This window comes from Phaseolus vulgaris, chromosome 4 (genome assembly GCF_000499845.2).
Source record: "Phaseolus vulgaris cultivar G19833 chromosome 4, P. vulgaris v2.0, whole genome shotgun sequence".
Lineage (NCBI taxonomy): Eukaryota > Viridiplantae > Streptophyta > Magnoliopsida > Fabales > Fabaceae > Phaseolus > Phaseolus vulgaris.
Window position 1 is genome coordinate 40,664,114 of NC_023756.2, and position 15,329 is coordinate 40,679,442.

Below are 15,329 nucleotides of genomic sequence, written 5' to 3' on the forward strand. Positions count from 1 at the left end.
AATAACCCTTTTTCTAAGCTTCCAAACCTTGTTGACTATTGCGATCCAAACAACACCCGAACCTCATTCACCGAACCAGACGCATTGTTCAACCTAAACTGGGAAAAATTTAATAATGGAGCGTTGTGAAACACGCTCAGCACGCCCAACCATGCACAACAATGGTTCCACAATAACCAAGCAAATCTCCAATAAAAGAACAAATGGGTGCTAGTCTCCTCCTCAACCCACAAAGGCTACACGTGGAGCTTGCAGCAATGATCTCGCGCCTTTCCAGGTTAGTCTTAGTGGCTAACTTGTTTTCCAACACCCTCTAAGTCGTAACCAAAGCAATAGGTGCAACTTTACTCTTCCAAAACTTTTTAAACATCGTCGCATTCTCCCCTACTCCATCCTCCCTTAGACGGAGGTATGCCGATTTAACTGTGTACCCAAACTCCTCTCCTTCCTTTCAGACCCACCTGTCCTCCTTATCCAAGTCGAAATTCACACCTTGGACTTCCTGAAAAAGTCGTTATGCTAATTGCTTCTCCCATTCAAATAGATTCCTTCTCCAAACAAAATTCCAGACCCAATTTTCGTTGATCAATCCCAAAAAACAGTCATCGCAGAAGCTTTTGTCACACTCAGGGAATACAACCTCGGGAAAACCGTCTTCAAAGGCCTTCTCCTACCCAATTATCTTCCCAAAACAAAACTTCCTTCCCAGTTCCCACCTTCCATATTAAGGCTTCTTCGAAATTTCGGCCCCAACCCTCCAAGCTCCAGACCTCCTTCAAGTCTTTCCACCAATGAGAGTCTTTACTATCTTTCCCTCCCTCTCTCAAACTTCTCCACCCCCCATACTTGGAAACAGTAATCTCCTTCCACAAACCACCCTTATCTGACCCCAACCGCCATACCCATTTACCAAGTAACACCAAATTGAAAGTCCTTAAGTCAATAATCCCAAGACCTCCGCGAGCTGCACACACCTTTTCCCAGGAGGCCCAAACGACCTTTCTTCCATCCGATCCCAACCCCCATAAGAAATCCCTTTTGATTTTCACGAGCTCGTTTGCCACCACCACCGGCATTTTAAATAAAGATAGGTAAAACAATAGAATGGTAGACAATACTAACTTTATTAAACAAATCCTACCTGTCAAAGACAAGAATCTGCCTTTCCACCTACTTAATCTTTTCTTCATTCTAACAATCACTCCATCCCAAAACGGCCTTCTCTTATGGCACCCTCCTACCGACAAACCCAAGTACAGAAAAGTGGTTATCATTACATATTTAGGAATTATATGTTCGGTTTTATTAAAAACTAAAGTTTCTTATACAATATTAAAATAATAATTTATTAAGTTACGAAAAATTGTCAGATTTGTTTCAAGAATTTAACAAACAAACAATTTGTTATTTACAAATTACGTCTTTTAAGTTTAATTTGTTTTTTAATTATTATTATTTACGAATTATATATTCAATTTTATTGGAAATTGAAAATTTTGATATATAATGTTAAATGAGAATTAATTGTTGTAACATCCCTAATTTTACCCATATATGATAAAATAAAAGTAAAACAAACACTATCTACTTAACATATGAATATACATGACTATCTCATAATTGTATCTAAAAAAAAATATCCTTTTATTACCTACAATCTCATCTGCTCCCGTGTACAACACGATCATCACAAATAAAGAAACAAACACAAACAAATAACAGCGTAAGCTAGCTATAACAAAATTTTCTATATAATTTAAATTTCAAATTGATACACAAAATTCATAAATTTTCATACAATTTCTCAAACATTTCACATAATCATCAAGTGTGTATCACGTTCATCATCCACATTACTCCTTTCAGATTTCTACTGACTCACATACTCAGACACTTGACTCTACTTCCAGAAGACTCGTGTATTGACATTAGCATCCAGAGACCTGCACCTGTCATACTACTGTTGTGAAACCCACACAGCCATGAGCATAATTATCTCAATATCTCATCATTTCATCATCTTCATATGACAGGATAAATCCATTTGATCTGCTCTGATCAATTCTTTCAAACCTCAGACTCAGCCAAATGGACCTCCTTCGACTCTCACCAACTGAATAACTTCATCTATGTTATTCCATTATATCAGTAGAGTCAGGATCGTCTCATTCACAGGACACTCACAAATCAATACACCCTAATAACAATCTCAACACAGTATTTCCTTTCCTGAAAATACTATGTCTTGATCACACTTTAACCTCATTACATACATCATTTAACATATCAATGCACTACTCAATCACATCATTATTTAAACTTTCTAAACAATCCAAATATATCTCAAACTTTACTTAAACACATAATTGATTCCAAATATATGCTCTTTAAATCAATCATCATCTAAAATCAAACAACCACTTCTCATCAAACATTCAAACATCTCACTTAAGTAATTCAATAAAATATTCAAAAAAGAACAGTTCAACTCATTTATATTATCATTCAAACACTTTCAATTCTTAATCACAAACACTTTCAACAATTTATTCACCTTAAAATCAATATAAAAGATTCAAAATCAACCATTCTAGTCAATATATTATTTTACATTTCAAAAGAGACAATCCTATAAGTAAATATTGGAATTGGTGACCACGTCATCCTCATATCACGATCTTTTAACCTAGGGTTCTATTGAAAAGAATAAGACTAGCTTCCCTTACTTGGACTTGAGCAGATGCTCACTAAGAGCTCTAACCCACCAAAAGCTTAAGATAACCCAACCTGCACCACAAAGTCCTGATCACAAATCTAACTATATCACTATGACCCTAATCTAACATAGACTAATTCTGAAGATAAAAACCTCACATGCAAACTTAACTAAAAGAAAACCCTAACCAAATCAAAACTAACTCCAAAGAAAATGAGCCAAGAATGAACTTACTCTATCTAAGATTCTGATCGGGCAATCTCGTAGAGTTCACTGCCAGGAGTCCAATGGCAGAATCTGATCATCAAACTGGTGAACGAGCAGGTCAGAATCATAAAGAGAAGGGAGAAGAAAGGAAAAAGGAACAAAAATGAACTTACTCTATGCAAGATTCTAATCGGGCAGTCTTGTAGATCTCGCTGCCAGGAGTCTAATGGTGGACTCCGATCGTTAAACAGATGAGCGAGGAGGTCAAAATCTTAGAGAGAAGGGAGAGGAAAGGAAAAAGGAAACTTCTAGAGAGATGGTGGTTCTTTTAAAATGAGACCTGAATAACTAATTTTTTATTTATATAGTTTTTTCACTTTAATAATAAAATATTTCGGTGTCATTTTAATTGTATCATTTATACTCTAAGACTATTTTCTCGGTCCTTACAATTATCAAATTGATTCACTCTCTATACGTGTGAATAAATTATATATATATATAATAATTTTTATTTAATTAATAGAATGAGTAATTAATTTAAAATTAAATTAGTACCTATTTTCTATCTTTTTATTGTAATATTTTTTGTTCCAATTATCTAACTTATATGATTTTTATTCAATATTATTTTAAAATGGATAAATAGAATTTAAAAAATTAGAAAGTGCAATCTAAATTTAATTTATCAAACAAAATATATCACTTACAACACACAAAGATCAAAATTATTTTTATAAAATAAACTAAGAAAAATTAAATTTACTTTACCATAAATATTTTATTGATTATTTTGAAAATTTTAAAATATTTTTTTATATGATTAACATATTTTAATTACTTATAAAAAGTAATTAAATCATCAACTTTAAATTTTTAAATTTAGTGTCTAAATATAATTTTAGACAAATAATTATATATTTCTTACAAATTATTTAACATTTTATTTTGTAAGGATAAATTTTAGACAGTATCATAATTAATATATGTATATATTAAAAAAATTATATAATAAATATATTACAATTTTATTAAAATATGGTCTAATTTTGTTTAAAATTTTGTCTCTAGCTACATAAATATTATTTTTTTAAAATAATTATATTAATTGGAAATAAGTGAATTTTATTACGAATAAGTATTAATACTCAATAATACATCATGATACGGAAAACTTTTCAATATATATATTTTATTTGGCATGTTTTATCATAAATGAAATGTTCTATAATTATTATATACATTATTAATATTTATTTATATATAAAATTACTTATGTTTTAAATTTTAAGTTAAACATTAAGGACTTGCTGGTTCAAAAATAATAATATAAAAAATATTTACTATTTTCTATAATTAAAATTTGTAATTTTTTTATGAATATAGACTTCAAATTATATATATTAAAATCACAATTATAAATATATTACAACTAAAATATTATTACTAATTTATATATTGTTTATATTTTGATATGATTTAGTTACTTATGTATACAACAATTTTTAAAAAAATTATAAATTATGTATTAAGAACTTAATATACATATTTACAAATTTTGATATATAACATAATTGAATAATAAATAAGATAAATATGATATTGTTTTTACTTTTTTATAAATTTTATTTCATACCTTAAATCAACTATATCTTATAATTATATTTAGAAAATTAATTTTTATTAATAGTAATATGGTTCTTTGTAAGTCTCTTCTTTTGACAAGATATGAAGTCAATGTTAATAAAAAATATTACAACAAGGTCAAATTCAATAAATTATTTCTTAAAATATATAAAAAAAAATTTAGATAAAGTCCTACATTGAAATTAGTGTTACTTCTACATATTCTACCTAAAAACCATAACAACTAATTATTAATGAAATAAAGATTGTTACTACTTATTACATTTAGAATTTATTTATTTATAAATTTGAATTATTTATATTTTAAAATTATTTAATTATTTATTATAATTAATATATAATAACTAATATATAATTATTTGTTTATATAAGATATGTTTTATATATTTTATAGGTTTCAAAATCTACACATTACATTATATCAAATTATTCTTAAAATAATAATAATTCAAATTAATATATACAATTCTGTAATATTTTTTATTATAATTATTTTATGATATAATAATATGTTCCTGATGTCTGTTTTAATATAATAAAATGTTTTTTTCAATAATAATAATAATATATAAACCAAAATTATTTATTTTTATTTTTTAAATTATTTTATTTTTATCAAACTAAATATATATATAATAAATATTCTACATTTTTAAAACAAAGTTTACAAATTCTGCTTTTTTTATATGTTTATTTATTATAATTATGTTATACTTTTTGTGCAACCTAACCTCAGTTCTATTTTTTTACTGTATTTTGTATAATAATGTTATGTTATTACTGTTATTATCACAAATTCATTAATATATATTTCCATTTTTTTACTGTACTATTTCTGATTTTATTACTATATTACTTGCAAGGTGATATAATGCTATGAAATTATACAAGTATTATTACATTTGAAAATTATTATTAATATAATATTTTTTAAACATATTCTATTGAGTATGACGGTCTATAAACATGTTTTCTTTGGACAGTATGATATGTATAAATCATTCTTTCATACTTCTTATGTTACTGGTCTCCTAATTGATGTTATTTAGACTTAAATTTGTTTTTGTGTTTATTTTGTAAGTCTATCTTAAGTCATTTGTTGTATGACATGTATGACATTAAGTTTCATATTTCTTAATTCTGAAATTGTGGCAGCTAAAGAAAAGAAACTTAGAATTTCATTATTTTACTTTTTTTTTATTATGTTATGTTTTGTGAATAATTGGAACGTTTTTAAAAATAAATAGGATATGAAATGAAATGCAAAGTGATAACAAGTATAATATATTTCAAGGTGTAGATTTGACAGTAACAAATTCAAACTGTTCTAATAGATTATGTTATTTATTAGTGAGATATTTAAACTTTTGTTCTATACAATTCCTTTAAGATCGGGTATGTTATGCTCTAAGTGATACTTTGCTGCCTTAAAAGTTATTTATTTAAGAGTGTAATGTGTTCAAATGTGATAGCTAGAACTTTTCACTTCTTCATTCTTACATATATGTTTATAGTTTTTTTTTTATAATGTTGAGTGTTGTCATATTAAAAAGGTCTTGACTCCATCTTTACATTGTCAACATTAAAAATTTGGCAGCTACACTATTCTTTTTTATCATCTCTCATTCTATTTTTGAATTTTTAAAAGTTGTGTCAAATTTAATATTTAATCATTGTAATTATGACTCTCCAATATAAATTTTATTCATTCTAAATTTTGTAATTTGTTATTATATGTAGGAATTGAATTATCAGTCATATTGCTTTTTCAGGTCTGATTACATATATAAAACAATGTAATTTTGTAACATTTTTACAAAAAAGTCTCATGCACACGGGTCACGTACTAGTTTTTTTATTAACAAGAAAAAAAAATATAAATCACTTTAAGGGTGGTCCAACCCTTTTACACAACACCTCACTCAGAAGCTTACCACAAATATCCTACTTGATGAGCAACTAAAAAACAAGCCATCAAATCAAAATAAAGACACATAAGAAACAACCTAACACCTCATCCTAACCTTTTAAAAAACAAAAGGCCTAGAGTTTCTAAGTTTCTTGATCAAATACATACAAACTAGAGAATCAAGGCAACAATCAGAATAAAAAAAAGCATGTAGAGAAAATTTAGAAGTAACCTAAGACCATACCTTTAATTGAACCAAGGAAAATATTTCAGAATGATCCTTCACTCCACCTCTAAAAATGTGCTTATTTCTGGGTCTCTACATCTCACCAACAACTGCAGTACCAACGCTTCCTCATACAACATTGATATAAACAAGTACATTAACAAGTTTGAAATGCTAGTAGCGTGAATAAGGATCACAATAATCTACTGAAGTCAACCATAACCATGCATAACATTGGTTCCAAACGAGCAGAGACAATTAAAAGCAAGAAAAACCCCTTTATAAATTAACTCTTCCCTCTTGCACTCCCGCCAACAAAAAGCTGCTACTCTTATAAAAGTCCACTTTTGTTAACATAAGAACGTCTCCTCAAACATGCAAAACATCTTGCTACATCCTCCCTAAAGCAAGGGGTTAGCTATACAAATTCTTTAAATCTAAAACACTACTTGTTAACATATATCATACATTCTTATTGTTCCAAACACTATATATTCAGAATAAGAGAACTCAGCATATTTTTCTTTACATGTAATCAAAGCTCGGGTTTTTCTATGTACCACCGCAAAGACCTCTAAATAATAAGCTCTCCCATTCTTAAAACTCTTATGTTCCTATTTTCCATATTTTACCTACCAAAGCAATCCACATCCCCTCAAACTCTGGATAATTGACCATTCACAGTAACAGGGCAAAACATCAAAAAATGTACCTTAACATCAAAGCGATTCATCGACAGACAACTCAGCCAAGACAAACACAATTCCCAAACTTCCCAGGCAAATTTACACTAAAAAAAGAGATGACTAACATTTTCCTCCTCCTCACGGCACAACCCATATAAACTATTTACCAAGATAACACCTTACCTCAATAGATTATCCTTTGTTGCTATACTATTTTGCAACACCCTCCAAGCAATAACTTGTGCAGATGGGAGGGACTTGACCTTCCAAAACCTCTCAAAAAGGATCATATCACCACCTCAAACCTCTTTCTTTAAAAGAATTATAAGCAGATTTGATGAAAAACCCATTTTTTCATCATCCCTTCAAATCCACTAGTACTTCACAAATTGAAATCATATTTTAGACAATAATAATTTTAGAAAAAAAAAATACAATGGCTCTGCCTTATCAGGAACAACAAAAATGATATTGTTTCAATTTTCTACTAGCACCGATTAGCAATAGATACACTTTCCAGGAAAATTCTATACCTAAAACACTCACTAGTGTTTTAAGTATAGAATTTTCCTGGAAAGTGCATCTATTGCAAATGGTAAGTAAATAATGTCTTTGGTTATAATAATGGTGTTCCTTCCCATTTTACATCCTTTGTCACAATTTCTATGAAAGAAGATTTAAGGCAATAGACTCACTTGGAACACCAATGTGAATAAGAGAAACATGTCTTAGATATATGGTGTGCTATCTAAACCTAAACCTAAACAGGAGGGTAATAAAACTATTGAAATGAAGGAAACACTTAAGTCATTATTGGTAGATAAAAGAAAACCTTCCCATAAAGAGAGAGAGTTGATCCACCAAATTTTAGAAAATAGAATCATAAAGATCACTTGATCAAATAGTGTATACATAACATAGAAACTGAGGACAACTTATAGTCACAATAACAAAATATTAAGGGTGGTCATGGATTGGATTTTAGGTAATTCGATCTAAATCCAAATATTTGGATCTGATTTATAATCCAAATCCATATTTTTTATAAAAACAATTTGGAAATCCAAATCCAAATATTTGGATTGGATTTTAAATCCAAATATTTGGATTGGATTTTAAATCCAAATTCATACTTTTATATATAAAAAAAGTAAATATTAAGAAAGTATAATAAAATTATAATTTAATAATACCAAAAAATTAAAGATAACATAATATATAAATTCTTAACATTAAAATACACCTACCTATAATACTTTAATTAAACTTTGAAAATATTATATTAATTTATTATATGTAAAATATTGGAGCAAAAACAATTATGAAAAAATATATATAAAATTTGATTGCTCCATGTGTGGGTGAGAGAGAGCAAATAAAATTTCAAAAAATGAATAAGAGGTGCCGCTGGAGAGAGGTTTTTTTTTTTTGATCAACAAAGAATATAATATAATAAAAGAGATACTTCAGGGGTATCTCAACCCGTATACAGAACCACAATACCCAAACCAACTAAGTTATAGGTTTCTAAAGAAGACAATAACACTCATTCAGAGTCAATGAGCATTCCTTCCACCAACCTACACAAGTGGTCTAATGAAACTATTGCTTAAGGTCCCCACAATACCACAATTCAACACTCATTATGACACTTGTGCAGTAAAACCAAGTATAATAATAATAAAAGAGACTGTGGCAGCATCTAAGGAATTAAATCCAAAGCTCATCTATCTACTACCTACGTATGCCCTTCTAGTAACACTTCTGCCCTCCCTTCCTCTCCATCATGATGCTCCCAATTTGTTCCAAGCTTCTTTGGCCATATTAACATCTCAATTCTGGCTCAGAGTCTCCCTTCCACATACTAGTTTACTGATATGCAATGTCTTGGCATTGTTCATCTTCCATGAACCAGCAGCGGTCTTAAGCGTCCAATATACCTTACATGGCCACCTGCAGGATTCATTTGACAGTGTTCCATTCCTTACTTCATCTTCATACCCAACACCAAATTCCCTACACCCTTACTAGCATTCCTTCAACCATACTAGCAAGCCAATTCCTACCATTCTGCTTCCATTATTCCTTATGTAGCATCTTCAGCAGCAGACCCCAATTTGATTTGTGTACTTCTACATTTCACCATATAAAAAGGGAGCTCGTACGATACTTCCACCATTACTTTAGCACCAACCAGCTGCTTCCAAGGCTATTACACCTAGCTCCCTGCAAGTAATATTCAACCCCACCAAAATTTACACCAAACACATAACAGAACATTCTGTTTACTTTAGTGTCTCCAACCCCAAACCAAAATTTCCACTGCATTCCCATTTCTTCTAAATAGAGCCCACTTCGTTGGTGCATGGTATTGTCACACAGAAAAACTTGCTCTGTTATCCCTTCATTAGTGACTCCGTATAGCTGCCTTTGCTTACTACACACCTGCATAACAGAACCGTAATACTAATAGCATCAATACAGTAGTAAACTAAACCATCACACCAAACAGTCCAAAAAGCCTTTCCCTTAAACAGAGCACACTTCCACCCTGAAATCTGCATAAACCAGCCATGTTATAATCATTTCTTTAGGAAAATTTTCCAACCTTCCATCGGCTCCTACACACGTTCCAGCCCTTCCATGTATATACAAATTCCATCAACCTAACCATTAGTCAGAACAATTCACTACTATTTAGGTTCAATCTATGGGCTCTTCAACCTCCTTAGAAGATTCCATAGCTGCCTATCTCCGAGGTTGATAACCAACATGTTATCCCCCCTAAGATACCTGCATACACAAAACAGGATTGTTCCCGTATGAACCCTTATGCTCCGGGCTAAACTTATCTTACACAAAGAAGGCATTGGACTGGATTCAATAACCAGTCGAAGAAATAAGAGAAAGCACTTTCCCTGTGTTTCAACCATAGCCAGGACAGTAATTAAGCAACTTGAAGGATTTCCTCAGAGTCAGGAACCCTTTGTCTAAAGATCACATTATTCCTGTGCTCCCATATGCAACGTACAATCGCCGCCCACACTCCCTTCCATACCTGATTCTGTTTCTCGGACATATTAAATAAGTGAAAGTTCAGAAAGTGATTACATATGTCCTTGTTTTGAGCTCCCAAAACACCTATCCATCTGAAACACAAAATCCACACTCTATATGCCACACCACAGTCCAGAAACAGATGTTGGGTGGATTCTTCGGAAAGGTTACACAAAGCACAGAGAGGGGAGTTCACCTCTACACCTCGTGACATAAGATTCTTGAAAGTTGAGATTCTGTCCAAAAGGATTCTCCATGCAGTGATTAGAACTTTTGATAAAGCTTTGGCCTTCCAAAGAAGTCTAAAGACATCATTACCCGATCCAGTTCTTTGGTCGACCAAGATAGAATATGCTGATTTCACAGAAAAAACCCCCTTGACATCCCATCTCCAAGTAATAAAATCCTTGGATTCTTTATGCAAAACTCCCGTAGAAAAAATTGATAGAAGTTCTTCCTCCATGACCGACTCCCATTGAAACCTCTCTCTCCTCCAATTTAAGTTCCAATGCCAACCATAATCATCCCAAAAACCGGAGTCACCCACTGTCATCCCTTGTTTTAAGGACAAAGAGAATAATTTAGGGTAAACATCCTTGAGATTATTGTCAACAATCCAAGAATCCTCCCAGAATTTGACTAAGTTCCCAGATCTGACGTTCCACACTAGAGCTTGTTGAAACCAGCCTACACCCTCGCCTTCCCCACATAAATTAACTAGGTCTCTCCACCACCAAGATTGGTAACACGGTCGGGTGTGATTAGACCCATTTATCTCCATATATTTCGACTCCATAATATCTTTCCATTTCCCCTTCTCATCACTCATTAATCTCCACTTCCATTTCGCCATTAAAGCATAGTTAAACTTCCTGACCTCTTTGATCCCTAAATGAGAAAGAGGTAGGTTTGGAGAGAGAAAGACGGAACTCCAAATGAGAAAAAATATAAAAAGGTAGGTTTGGATAGAGGACTATAGAGAAAAACTACTTCCAAAAATTTGGATTGGAAATTTGGATTTTTCAATTTTTAAAATTTGTATAAATAAAATGGAAATCTGGTAAATATATTTTTAATGGATTAGAATTGTGTAAAAATGGAGTAGTTTGACAAAATCCAACCTTACAAAATACCAATAACATGATAAGCCAAATCTACTATAACAATAGATTGTATATGGGCTGAGAATATAATCCCTTATTTTTTCTTCTAAGTTATTATGTTTATCTTTAACAGTAACTTCTTAGGCATCATAGGATGCAATTGCATGAGAGGAAATTTTCTATGACTGGTCAACCCATTAGTTTCAGTGATGTTCAATGTCTGATGCCCCACTTCTCCACTTGGAACTTCCCAATTAAATTGGTGAACAAGGTTTGCTAGACCAGCTCAATCACATTCATGGCAAACATTATTCCTGGACAACCCCTCCTTCCTGCTCCAAATGGTATCACTTCAAAATCATGTCCTTTCACATCTATTGAACTATTTAAGAATCTCTCTGGTTCAAACTGTTCAGGTTTGTCCCAATAAGAAGGATCTCTTGCAATTGCCCAAGCATTAACTATTACTTGTGTGCCAGTTGCAATGTCATAGTCCATCACTTTGGCATCTTCCATGGATTCCCTTGGAAACAACAAGGGAACTGGGGGATGTAATCGAAAAGTTTCTTTAATCACTGCCTTCAAATAATGCATGCTAGTTAAATCTTCCTCAGTTATGCGAGTTCTGCCACTAACCGCATTCCTTATCTCACCTTTTAGCTTCTGCATCACAGTTGGGTACATTAGGAGTTCTGTCATTATCCATCCTAGGATTGTGGAGCTAGTCTCAGTGCCTGCAGCAAACATATCCTGAAAGAAGTACCCATCAATTGTCAATTTCATTGTCTACCTTAAATTTCCATGAACGAAAATAAACTCAACATGCATTAAGGTTTTGAGCAACTAATATGTGACTTAACTTTTTATTGGGAAAGTAGTGTATATGTCTTGAAAAGAAATAACAAAATCTAATAGTGTTGAGAAACTATAGAATAAGGATAGGATTAGAGTTGTGTGTGAATATCGTGGAGGATAAAAGACATACAACTATCCTGTTTATAATTTACCCTAACCTTTATTTTATTGTTATTCTCTTAGGGTTTAGATTTTAGGAAAGAAAGTAACATAATAAAATAACAATCACATCACTCAGTTAAAGAAAATAATTTTTGAGTGATAGACAACGAAATTTAACAAAAATTAATCATACGTACCAGGATTAAAGCCTTTATGGTTCTTTTATCAATGTGGAATCCCAAGGAGTTTGTCTCTTGGATCCTCAGCAAAATGTCCACCAAATCATTCTGCTCTTCATTATCAGCACCATGCACATCATGTCCTCTCCTACTTACATGCTCATCAACAACTTAATCAAAAAATTCATCAAGCTGTTTAGCCACTCTCTTTGCCCTACCATACATTCCATTAACGCTTCCCAACCAATCAAGCCAAGGTATGTAGTCCCCTATAACTGAAGCACCCAACAGCTCCATCATCTCATCCATTGGCTCCCGAAGCTTACTCCCTCCTTCTCCACTGTATCTCCTTCCGAGAGCAGCTCTACACACTATGTCATTTGCGACTGTAGTAAATAAATCAGTTAAATTCACAGGCATCGAAGAAGAACAACACTGCTTAATCTTATCCATCATTGTGGAGATTTCCTCTTCTCTCACTACACCAAAGGACTGAACCTTTTTTGCACTGAGAAGATGCAAGACAGAAATACTCCTTATCTGTCTCCAGTAGTTGCCATATGGAGCAGATGCCACATCTTTGTAATCATACAAGAAGATATCAAACATCTTACGATGTGGTCTGTTTGAAAAAACAAGGTCGTGTGTTTTCATAACCTCACGAGCTGCCTCAGCTGTGGAAACCACAAGAACTGGCACCCTTCCAAAGTGAAGTAACATTAAAGGGCCATAGGTTTGAGCAAAGGATTGGAGATTGCGATGAGTGAGGGCGCCAAGTTGGTGGAGATTTCCTATTATTGGAGAGAAGTGAACATTGTGTCGTGTGTTTTCTTTAATTTGCTGTATAATTAATTAGCAATGCAGAACCAGGTATTTATAATGTTTGTAAGATAGGTGTATTTGTATACGTTTCTTAGATTTTTTTTGTTTTCAAATACAGTATGTATGTAGTTTCCGTTCCAAGATATATTTAGAGATTACGTGAATGATTTGAAAGTAGGAAAATGATACCTCTTAACACCACAGTTCATTAAATATATATCTACTTAACAACTAATTTTTTAATAAAATATTATATAATAAAAAAATAATAATCATATGAATGTAGTAGGATGGTTCTAGATAGTTTTTTTTTTTTTCTTTTGGCAAAGAATTAATGAAATTAAAAGAGGGACACTTTAGGGATGGTTCTAGATAGTTAAAAGCTCTTAAATTCAATTTTACTAGAACTCTGTTTTTTATTTTTTTTTCTTAGTAATATCTTTTGCAACAATATCTATTCAATCCCTTTTTTTTTCTCAATTGTTTTGGTTTATATAATCATAATCTTTTCCATTTATTCGATGTTCTATAATTTCCTGAACAAAAAGTAAAACATAAATACTTATTAAGTTTAATTTTCTTGACATGTTTGAAGAACTAGAAAAAGAAAAAGAATTAGGGAACAATCGCAATAAATAGATAAAGGTAAAACTTCCAACCATTTGCCACTAAATTAACAATACAAGTTTCTTTAATAATATATACAAGTTGTTTCGTTTGTTTCAAAAGCCCTAAATATTGGAACCAAGACTTTTCTATATATGCAAAGTTTACTAAAATCACAATGATTGTAAATTTTATCTCGAGAATGGAAAACATATGTACGACCCATTTGACCACATAATAAGATACGTGTTACTTCTTGCAAACCTCCACTTTATCATTTTGTATTGTTTTTAAGCTTTCACTATGCTATGCATGAACTTTCAGCTATTCAGCCTAATCATCTTATGATAGTGATCTGATTTGATATTATAAATGTCAACGAGCCATTTTTTTTTCCCAAAATAAATTATTTCACTGACTTTTAAACTTAAAAATGAAAAATTGTTTATAAAGATTATAATCAAATTCTATTTATAATTTTTCACATGTTTAATAGAAAAGATGCCTTTTAAACTCATCATCAAAGACTAAAATTAAATGAATTTTTTTCTCGAACGGGTTAGGACTAAGAGAATTATTACCTTTCTCTTTGGTTGATCAGTCGTTTTCTACTTCTTCCCTTTACTGAATCCTTCTCTTCTTCATTGTCCACTACAAGAAAATCATCAAATAGAAACCAATTTTTAGAAACCAAAATAATTAGTTGCAATAGTAACTAAATTAGAGACCATTTTAGAAACTAAAACAAAAATTGGTTTCTAAATTAGTTTCTATTATTTTCTATTATTGTTAAATAGTTTCTAAATTGGTATCTAATTAGCAACCAAGGTTTTATCTACCAATTATTTAGTTTATAAATTTAGTCTCTAAAACCTTGGTTACTAATTAGAGACTAATTTAGAAACTATTTAATAATAATAGAAAATAATATAAACTAATTTAGAAACCAAATTTTGTTTTAGTTTCCAAAATGGTCTCTAATTTAGTTACTATTGCAACTAATTATTTTGGTCTCTACAAATTGGTTTCAATTTCATGATTTTCTTGTAGTGGTCCTCTTTCTTGTAAATTCCAAGTCCAGATGGTACCTAGAAAAGACACTCCAATGTTCTAGTGACATCTTAGTATTCGGTCTAATTAATGCGTGATGATGATATACCTTTTTATCGAAATCTATGACTATTTATATGATTATCATGGGCCCTTTGTTATTG

General features: G+C 31.2%; 1 pseudogene; it reads right to left on the bottom strand.

Annotated features, from left to right (window-relative positions):
- Nucleotides 1-11,636: 11,636 nt before the first annotated feature.
- On the bottom strand, nucleotides 11,637-13,482 carry LOC137836514 (cytochrome P450 736A117-like; annotated as a pseudogene).
- Between the last annotated feature and the right edge of the window lie 1,847 nt (nucleotides 13,483-15,329).